We start from the raw sequence: 11,137 nt of genomic DNA, 5'->3' as shown, positions 1-11,137 counted from the left end.
CAGACTTTTTCTTGTGGGACGCTCGGCAAACAACATATATGCGAGTGCCCGTGAGTTTACACTCGGCAAACGGCCAACCACTGAGAAACTTGATCGTTTTCCATGTAGATCATGGTGCTAGTTTGTTAATGTTCAAGTAACTGACAACGGGATTTAGAAAATGTTCCCTCTATAAAGAAATGTAAGAGCGTTTAGACCATTCAAGTAGTGAATGATCCAAAAGCTCTTATATTTCTTTACCAAGGGAGTAGGTGAGAGTGAAATAGCAAATTAATTTAACTAGTCGTCAACCGTGCATCCGCACGGGCTAGTCATTTTGCAAATGTGTGGAGATATTAATAGTATACTATATACATGGATGTTGACATATTTTAAATATAGAAAAATAAAAAGTTCACAATATTTTTTTAGAAAAGTAATACAACTGTGGATGTACACTATATCACATATTCATTAGTCATATTAGAAAATGTCAGAGGAAAAAAAATCCATTCTCATCTACGATTGCCAAAGTAGCTTGCATTAATATATTGATCCAATTTTAAGTGAATTGTTGCACTCTCCAATGTGTTGCAAGAGCCTTAACTTAGTCATCACTGTTTTACTTAACCTTATTAGGTATAAAAAATGGGAAATATAAATAGTAGAGAACCTACAAATAGTTTGTAGAGCATGAATTTCCAATATGCAAATCAAAATGAACATAATACATTAGGAGCCATTGGATCATATATGACTTCAACGAAACAGTCGACCTATTATAAAAAATTAAGCAATAACTTGAAACATTTCATCACGTGATTTCATAACATACACCTCGTTTATTGTCCTTTTTGATGGTACAAATGAGCAACGGAAACCTAAGTAACAACAGTATGATAGCAATATCTTTACCAAACTCCGTCAATTATTAATTACAAATCACCTGGAAATGAGAATATCACATTAACTAAACTTGAAACTTTTATTTCATTTGGTTGAACTATTGAGGGTTGGAGGGTACCCTAACACTCAGAAATTTAAACCCCTAATTGGACTCTCACTAGTAGAAAAACGACCTAATGTGAGATATTAGTGCCGGTTCGATTTTGGCCCGGTACTAATGGTACCATTAGTGCCGGTTCGAACGACTATGCATTAATGCCGATTCGTTTTGAACCTTTAGTACCGGTTCGTGCCACGAACCGGTACTAAAGGGGTGGTGGCAGGCTGGCGTCAGGCCGGGGCCCCGCGATCACCTTTAGTACCGGTTCGTGGCACAAACCGATACTAAAGGGCTAACCTTTAGTACCGGTTCGTGCCACGAACCGGTACTAAAGGGGTTTGACCTATAGTACCGGTTCGTGGCACAAACCGGTACTAAAAGGCAATTTTCAATCTCTACCCCCCTATATCGCCATTTCAATTTTGAAAAATACAAAAGAAAATGATAAAAAATTCAAAAAATAAAATTCTTCGAGATGAAGTTATATTACTACATCTACTAGTTAGGAAAATTAAGAAACTTAAATTTGGACATTTTTACAAAAAGTGTAGGGAAAATGTAAAACGGCTATAACTTTTGCATACGATGTCGGAAAAAACGTATAATATATCCAAAAATTCAGCACGAAAATCCGCATCCGATTTTGACAGCCTATAGCCTGTTTGCAATTTTTTAGAGTCCTCAAATTCCAAAAGGAGAAAAAGATATGCTCAAATTTAAGTTTTTTTTAATTTTGGTTAAATCTGGTCAAACTATGGTCAAACTACTTATTCAAGAAGTATTATTGTTACTACATACTTATTCAAGAATATTAGTGTTACTAAATAATTATTTGAATTTTCTGAATTGTGGTCAAATCTGGTCAAGCTATGGTCAAACTGTGGTCAAACTATTGTCAAACGTATTTAAGAAATATTACTGTTACTAAATAATTACTGTTTTTTAGAATAATAGTTTCAAACTCAAACGGTGAAATGTGTGACCTAATGTTCAAGCTAAACTGCTGAGGGTTAATAGGATTTACAGCTTACATTTGTCAGGAAAACAACAAGTGCAGACTTGGAAAGTAGGGGGAATAGAACTCTGAAGTTAAGCGTGCTCGGGCTGGGGAGTGAGAGGATGGGTGACCGGTCGGGAAGTTAGATGATTTGGAATGAGTGATCCACACTTGAGTGGTTAAGAGGGGCGATTAGAGACTAAATCATCAAATAATTTAGAAAATTGAAAATAAAAAAAAATCAATTTTTTTTCAAAATTTTCAAAAAAAAATACCTTTAGTACCGGTTGGTAACACCAACCGGTATTAAAGGTCCCCCATACCACAGCGCGAGCTCACGCCACGTGGTGGGCCTTTAGTGGCGGTTCGTGCCGAACCGGTACTAAAGGGGGGGGGGGCTTTAGTCTCCACTCTTTAGTACCGGTTGCAGAACCGGTATTAAAAGCCCTTATAAAGCGGTATTAAAGCTCCGTTTTCTACTAGTGTCTCTAATGCAAACCTTCCTTTTTTTGCCAATGTTTTCACTGCTACTTAGTACAGACCATCATAAGCTAAATACTTCATTTTTTATGCAGATGTATGATGAGCAGTGCTAGTAATTTCATGAAAAATGTGTATGTGAAAAGAACACCTGAAATTAGTAAAGCGATGCATGTTTACTCTAGTGCTCTGAAAGCTTATTAACCTGGCAGAATATGACCATGCTGCATTTGAGGGTGACCATAATGTTCTACTCTAGCAGTTTATTTCATTTATTGTTGTTCATTGTCCGTGCCCGTGACTGGAAGATACGTCAAGATTGGCTTCATTGCACCTAATTTAGTCGTGTTGACGCAGGTAAGCAATGCGTTGTTCACCACAATAAGAAAATTACCAGGTTATTCCACATGTTCATTTCTTTAACATCTCAAGTATATCAGATATAAGCAAAAGGTTCTGTAGAAAAGCAAAGCAGACATTAGTTTATACCAACATACTTCTATGCACCTATAGCATCCAGATCTCCATAGTCGATACAACCTGATGATTTTAATACATTTAAATTATATTTGAAGAATACATTAGGTAATTATACTTGCTAGAAACATATGAAATTCAACTATTTTGACAGGTTATTATCAAGTAAAAGATTGACAAAATGTACTGACGGAAAAACAATCATCTATCATAACAAAAATGTAAAGGGCTATCTGTGGAAACGAAATGTAAAAAAGTAGCATTAGCAATGCATCCAAATTACAAACCATCTTATAACAAAATAGTACACCACAAAACTTATGCCCAGAATAATCAGGAAAAAAGTATATCTATAGTGATCTTCCAGTGCACCCAAGACAGAAATAAAATAGAAGCTAAAGGAACAAATTTAATTAGGAGCACATAGCTAAATATACTGCAGTTTTGTAATCCAAAAAGATAAATTTATCTAAATGACAAAAAAGGATAAATCTTTGCAAGTACAAAAATAGCAACTTAATAATGCACCAGATAATAATCCAAGCAAACTTGTAGGTGTAGTCGAACATGCTAGCATTGGCATCAGATCGATGGATTTGGCAGCGTGTTTCTCCGCCCAGCACATGGACATTGCCAAGCACTCCTATATGTTCAGGTCCTCATCATGAGAATCTTTAAAGGTGATTCCTTACTTGTTAGGATAGTACAATCGTATCACAACCGAGCTAGGGAGATTTTATATTTAACCTACATATGATAAAATATTGTAATATGTAAGTTAGAGTCACATCCGATTTATTTGAACGACTTATTAAGGAGGTAATAGTAATTCATCCAACAACTGCAAAGAGAAATTGTTTCTCATTGAGAAGGATTTCCTCCTGGCTTATGAACATGTATTTATATGTTTAATTTGCATCATGAAAAAAATCCGGTGGTGCTTAGCACATCATTTTTTCCAAGTGAATGTAAATGTGAGAGCATATATTTGACTCTGGAAGGCTACTGCTCCATGCTCGATGGCATATACTCCCTCCGTTTCTAAATATAAGTCTTTTTAGAGATTCCACTACAAACTACATACGGATGTATATAGACACATTTTAGAGCGTAGATTCACTTATTTTGATCCGTATGTAGTCCATAGTGTAATCTTTAAAAAGACTTATATTTAGGAACGGAGGTAGTATTAATTTAGTGCTACCATTGGTGTCGCTTCCAAGTATGATTTGGCGAGTCAACATGGGGGTCGTCTTTCTATAGGACCTGTGTAATCCTTGCCTTGCCATCTGGTTCTGTTTTAGCACCCCGTGTCAATTCGCCATATTCTTGTGTATAAAGTTATTGGATAAGCTGTGAAGACTGGTCCAGTTCATCTGCATAACTGACGTCAAAGCAAGTAAAAGGCAAGAAAATATAAAGAAATGGAGCAATAGTCAATATTTTGGGACGGAGGGAGTACTTTCTTTAAATAGATGATGTCACAACTAAACTGGATAAGTAAAACCCTTTATAATCTTAAGAATACATACAATGAATCAAAATCTGAATTCATCATTAATGCCAATTAATTATCATATAACTGTCAATTAAGTGAATAGTAAATCTAATGAAAATATGTAGAGAAGATACTTTTTCAAGGTTTTCATATATTATGAAGGATGAATGCACGGTACATACCTATTGGACGTGAGGGAGAGGTTGAAATAACCAAAACGAATAAATATGTGTGTCAACTTAGAAATCAAAACATAGCTTCACCTGGTTGCCCTATGCATTTGCTGCCGAGGGCTCCTTTTCCTTTACACCAGAATCAATCCACCTGCCCTCCTTTGCAGCCGGCGTACAGGTACAGGTGGACGTTGCTGCTGACTAATTACAGCATCGCCCATCAACTGATTCTTGGATCGAGCCTTTCTACATACATGTGCACGTTCTGTAGCCGGCAAATAATCGCAGGGCAAGCTTGTTCCACGTCAGAGAGTAATAGGCAAGAGCAATAATATATGCTTGGAGTCAGCTATGTTAGAATAAATCCGAGGCGTTCCGTCGATCTACCGAGAACGAAGCAATCACACAAGCACGACAGCGAGATTTGTTAACGAGGTTCATCAATATGGCTACATCCCCGGGGCATGACTACGGGCGCTCCTCCCAATGACACCGTCATAATACCGCACCCCGGCTGCCCGAGCGCTGGCACACGCCGTCAGCTTCCCCGCATGCCTGTGCTATTATGTTGGCATAGGTTACATTGCGTGTCTATCCCCGATATATATGAGAGGCCTAGGATACAAGTGTCCTATTAGGACACAACTCCTACCCTGTCTACACACAGTTCAAAACCAAGTCCAACTGTAACCTACCTTGTACAATAATATTTGACACAATTCTAACAAACTCCACATTGGCGAATATTCTTCACCGCCTTGAATTCATCCATGTGTCGAACCTCCATGTACATTGGACTTGAGATACGCCATGAGCACTGCTGCTACTTCCAGACTCCACGTGACTCCACCTGCAACTGTAGTTCCTTCTCGCCTTCTTCACAATCAACACTCGAGCAAAATTAAGTTCCTCGTTACTCTAACTTGTGATCTCAACTTTCGGAGAATCCATTCAACACCATCACACACCGCCTACTGTCTGTGTGAAAATAAACAACTCACATATTGGGCGCCACATATAAGAGTTACCTAAACTCAATGTCACCGCTCTTCCTTGACTTTTTGTCTAAAACTTGAAGGAATTTCACTGTCGCCCTGTGTCACCCTGAGTCAAATTCGCAGTTGTCTCACCCTTCTTTCGGATAGTCTCTGACATGTCCCACCGCTATAGCACTCAGCCTCCTTCTGCCTTGTCATCCGCACTTTGCCATGTGCACTGAACACCACAGAATATACGATCATGTACTCTCTCAGATTTTGACAATTCACTAGTGCAGAACTGGGCAATAGCACTGGTTCGTAAGGCCCTTTAGTGCCGGTTCCATAATCGGCACTAAAGTGTAGGCACTAAAGGCCCCCCCTTTAGTACCGGTTCAGCACGAACCGGTGCTAAAGGGAAACCACGTGGCACGAGCCAGCTCCAGGGGCCTGGAGCCCTTTAGTACCGGTTGGTAAGACCAACCGGTACTATAAGGTTTGGGGTTTTTTTAGTTTTATGATTTCTTTTTCATTTAATTTTTTGTTTCCATTTTAATTCTTTTTCGTTTGCTGGTATTTTACGATAGTACACATTGTACACGTTATATATATATATATATATATATATATATATATATATATATATATATATATATATATATATATAGAATTTCTAGTAGAACCAATCATGCATATATATATCATCAATGTCTCACAAACCATCATATTAATTAATTCACACATACACACGTGTATAGCTATATACAATTTCTCGTACATATGCATGTTGCCTTCGGAGCCAGTGGCATTAGCCTAATTGGTGCCTTCGGAGCACGATGACAATTGGAAGTGGTTTTCATGGGGGCGGTAGCGGGTAATAGTATTCTCCCTTCGGATTTATGACCTGGTCGAGCAAAAATCCCGCTATTTCCTCTTGAAGTGCTTCTACGCGCTCCGTTTCTAGGAGCTTCTCCCGCACCTCTCTGAACTGTTAAGAAGGAGATCAATATGCATGTGTATTAGTTGTGTGACTAGATATCGATAATGGTGTAAAAATTGTGAATAGTGTTTTGACAAGCGTACCCATTCCTGTCTTTGAGATCTGCTCCTTTCGGACGCCATCATGCAAATGTTCTCGCAAACGCAGAATGCACACAAATCAGTCCCCTGTGCCTACTTCAGGGCCTTTACGAGAATGGAATTTGATCAGATAATAATTAATCAAGCATGATAATTAAAGAGATGGCAGCTAGCTAGCTAGCTAGTACTACTTAATTACTTACCTTGGGTCTTCCCCATTTAAGCTTTTTTTCCATTCGCCTTCCGTGACGCTGATGAACCTTGCCCAAGCCCTACCCGCCGACAAAGAAAATGAATAAAAGGGTTATTAAATAGTTCATATCATGAAATGACGAACTAAATAGGCCGAGATATATAGTTAATAATGATTGAAATTACCTGTTGACTATCCCAAACAAGATGTTATAGTCAGATTTTTCTGAGAGTAGTGAGTCCAGTATTTCAACTGTTCCGGCATCAACTTTAATGATACACAAGACCCAGTGAAATCTGCATGCACACACGTTTGCATGTCTTAATTAAGCGGGCATATGTAAGCAAAAACATGTAGCTAGCTAGTAGGCAAAAACAGAGAATTTCTAGTACAAGAGAGTGTGACTCACTGGAAGTTGTAAGGAAGTAGTATATCTTCATTGTATTTGAGGCGCTTCAAGAACTCTAGCATGTTGTCCTCTACGGCCTTTTGCTGACGTGGATTTATTTTCCATGTGTATTCATTAACGGTGTTTGGGTCAATGAACCCAATGCCAAAGCATCCACCTTTTCTCATTTCATACATCTTCATCCTGCATATAATACCACAGAAAAGAATATAGTGAGGATAATTACAGGTAATGATTGATCAAAAGGATCACTACAGCTAGCTTGAGACTTAAATTACAGAAAGAAATCACTTACAGACAATAGCAACTGACGATAGATTTGTCGAGTGCGTCTTGATTGTATAACCGAAACAGTTCGGAATACTCAACGGACAGAGCTTTCTCATGGAAGTAATGCTCCTCCTTGACATTCACCATGAGGGACAATCGATCGGAAATCTTGATAATGTTCATGTACCATTGATGTAATTCATACATTCTCGTTGGGAGGTTCTTGATCTTGTCTGGCTCGACCAAAGGTTGGCCCCGAACATATTTCCGTTTTATTTCATGCTGTTTAAGCACAGGCATGGGCTCGATCTCGAGGAGTTGTCCAACAGCGATGTTGAGAACTTCAGCCTGCATTATATGGTCCTTGGTTATTACCACATTGCCCACCTCGGGAACGTAAACTGTTTGCCCACAATAATATTGGGCGTGCGTACTGTCACGTGTTGTTGGCACAACAAGTGAGGGGATCGATTGCGCCGCCTGTTCTCCCAGCTGGGGAATGGTTTTCCCGCATTTTTTGACAGCTGCTTGTTGTTTGCTCGATCCCGAGCTCGCCTCCTTACGTAGACGTGCTCGATTTAACTTCCTGATGTGGCGCTCATAGTCTGTGTCAACAGGCTTGGGAGCTGGTGGTTGAGCCATACGAATGAAGTGGTCAATCGTTTCCTCAGGCACTTTCTCCCTTGGCGGCGGTGGCGGTTTCGGTGCAAAATGGGCTTCCACCTCGGCCTTCGATATGGCTGCGATTTCCTCCTCAGACTTGTCATAAGGCCTCTGCGGAAGAGGCTTGAGGCTTGTACCATATTTATATCGCTTGCCTTCGCCTGTACTTCCTGTACTACCTCGACTCGTACCGCTACGCACCATAGCTGCGGGGTGTCTCTTCTGCAATTGCTGAGGCGGCGGAGACGGCTGACGGGGCTGAGTTGGATGAGGAGGAGTGGCCTGAAGCTGTGCCGGACTTGGAGGAGGAGTGGCCTGAGGTTGTGCCGGACTTGGAGGAGGATCAGTGGCCTGACACTTTGCCGGACTTGATGGACTTGCAGGAGCGGGAGTCTGCTGACTCGGTGGCGGACTTCGACGAGGAGTCGGTTGACGCGGCGTCGGTGGCCTTCGAAAGATGATGCTATCCTTTTTCCATAGGATGATACGATGGTTGGCCTCTCCGAGAAAGTGCTCGTCGTCACCTCCAGGAATGTAAAGCTCTAGCTCCGAATATGGGTCCACCACCTCATCAACCAAGACACGAGCATATCCCGCTGGAATCGGGTTGCAATGGAAGGTTGCCTCGGGGGGATTTGTAAAAGCACCGGCGTCCGCCACCTTCATGGATATGTTCTTCATTTTGACGTGTAGCTCGCAGCTAGTGTTCTCCGTGATGTCATCCACGGGGCATCTACCCAGCATTGCGTCGTCTGGGGCGGAACCCACGCTGCTTCTCGGCATGGATGGGGCGGTGCTATCCAATGTTGGATCATTCGCTAGCTGCTGCAGCTGCTGAGACCCCCTTTGCTGGGTAAGTGAGTCGATCTGCTCCTGCTGCCGCTGGAATTTGACTGCCAATTCTGCTTGACTTGCTTCTAGGCCTTGAAGGCGTTCATAGTCCCGCTGCCTCCGCTCCTCCTCCATCTTCCTCTTCTTCTCCTCCGCAATCTTCTTTCTCGCACGGGTTCTGTAGTCGGTGTTCCAGTCTGAAAACCCTTCATACCACGGAATAGCGCCCTTGCCTCGTGTTCTTCCCGGGTGTTCAGGATTTCCCAGGGCACGCGTAAGCTCGTCGTTCTCTCTATTGGGCTGGAACACCCCCGATCGTGCCTCTTCTATTGTAACAAGTATCGCATCGTCGGCTCCCTTCAGACTTGCCCTCGTCGAAACATTGCCTGTCTTCGGGTCCAACTCCCCCCCATGCGCATAGAACCAAGTCCTGACCCTGGGGGGCCAGCTCTTAGTAACCGGAGTGGCACCTGCATCCTCCATCTCTTTCTCAGACTTATCCCACTTAGGCATTGCCACCGCATAGCCACCGGGCCCCAGCTTATGGAACTTATCCTTTTTTTCGGCATTCTTCTTGTTTATTCTCGACCGTTCCTTAGCTAATTCCGAATCCTTGAATTTCACGAAATCGTCCCAATGAGCACGTTGGTTCTCTAGTGTTCCCTCGAATACTGGAGTCTTCCTTCCTCCCTTGACGTACTTGTTCCATTCACGATTCTTGTGGTTTTTGAATGCAAACGCCATCTTCCTAAGAGCAGCGTCCTTGACTTTCTGCACATCTGCTTCTGTGAAATGATCCGGTAGGGTGAAATGTTCCATGAGAGTATCCCAAAGCAGATCTTTTTGTCTTTTATCGACAAAAGTAACATCTGGACGTGGAGCAGCGTCCTTTTTGTCTTTTTGTCTTTTGTCTTTCGCTGGCTCTCTCCATTCTTGAAGGGAGATCGGGAGTTGGTCCTTCACAACAACTCCGCACTGACGAACGAACTTTTCCGCAATCTTCGCCACTAGGTCTGATTGCCTCGATATTGTACTTTACGCCCTCCTTCAACTTTTTGTTCGGGCCTCGTTTCGTCCTTTTGCCTAAAGATTTGCTCGATCCGGATGGCTGAAAGAACAAAGATCGATTCGTTAATATATCTTCAAGTCATTTAAAACATGTGATGATCACCAGATGCCTGCTTATATAAATATATATACCTCGCCGGTCTCTGTTGTTTCAGGATCAACATTTTCTTCGTCATCATCATAATCATAGTTCATGACTTCATCAATTCGGTCGTCGCGATCGAATATCATATCACCCTCTCCGGTGTTGTTTACAAATTCGGAGCTATCATAATCTTCTACTTCATTCTGATCATCATCTGGCCCGCGTATCATATCGAACATGGTCTGTTCTCCCTCTCTGTCGGTATTGTCTGCCATAGCTTTTATTTAACTAATCCAAAAGAAATATAAAACAATTTAGTATTCAAATTACATCGTCTCGAATAATAGATATAATCTCGAATACATCGTCTAGAATAATAGATATAATCTCGAATACATCGTCTCGAATAATATATAATATTGAATAGTACATCACTGGCTAGGTAGCTAATTAAAGATTGAATACTACAGAAGAATCTAGGACACTCGCGGTTCCTGCGGCGCTGGCGGTGGACACCCAAAGAGAAGAAACCCTCATAGGATCATAGCTGAAGTGAGATCCCCGAAGAAACTGCCAGGTATTGGAGAACCTGCCGCCTTCTAACGCAACCATGTAGCGATGGACGTGCTCGTCCTCCTCCCTGACACGGCGACGTACCACCTCCGGCGGGGCCGGGTCCCTCCGCACTGAAACTGGCCCACGCGAACGCCACCAAACGAGATCAGGGTCGACGACGGGACCCGGGGCCGGGTTCCTCATCAAGCGGCGCGCCCCTCCAGGCAGCACCTCCCAGTGCCAGCCCGGTGGAGCCCAGTCCCGGACATGGGTCAGCCGGACGTCGTCGCGGACGGGTCGATGGCGAGGATGCGGGCCGGGCATCGTCGAGAACAAATACTGGCTATATGCCCACAAAAAGTAACATTTTTTTAATGATTGGATTTTGATAACTAA

This window comes from Triticum dicoccoides, chromosome 7B (genome assembly GCF_002162155.2).
Source record: "Triticum dicoccoides isolate Atlit2015 ecotype Zavitan chromosome 7B, WEW_v2.0, whole genome shotgun sequence".
In the NCBI taxonomy this organism is placed as follows: Eukaryota; Viridiplantae; Streptophyta; class Magnoliopsida; order Poales; family Poaceae; genus Triticum; species Triticum dicoccoides.
The sequence above is the reverse complement of the archived record's forward strand: the minus strand, read 5'-3'. Positions refer to the sequence as shown.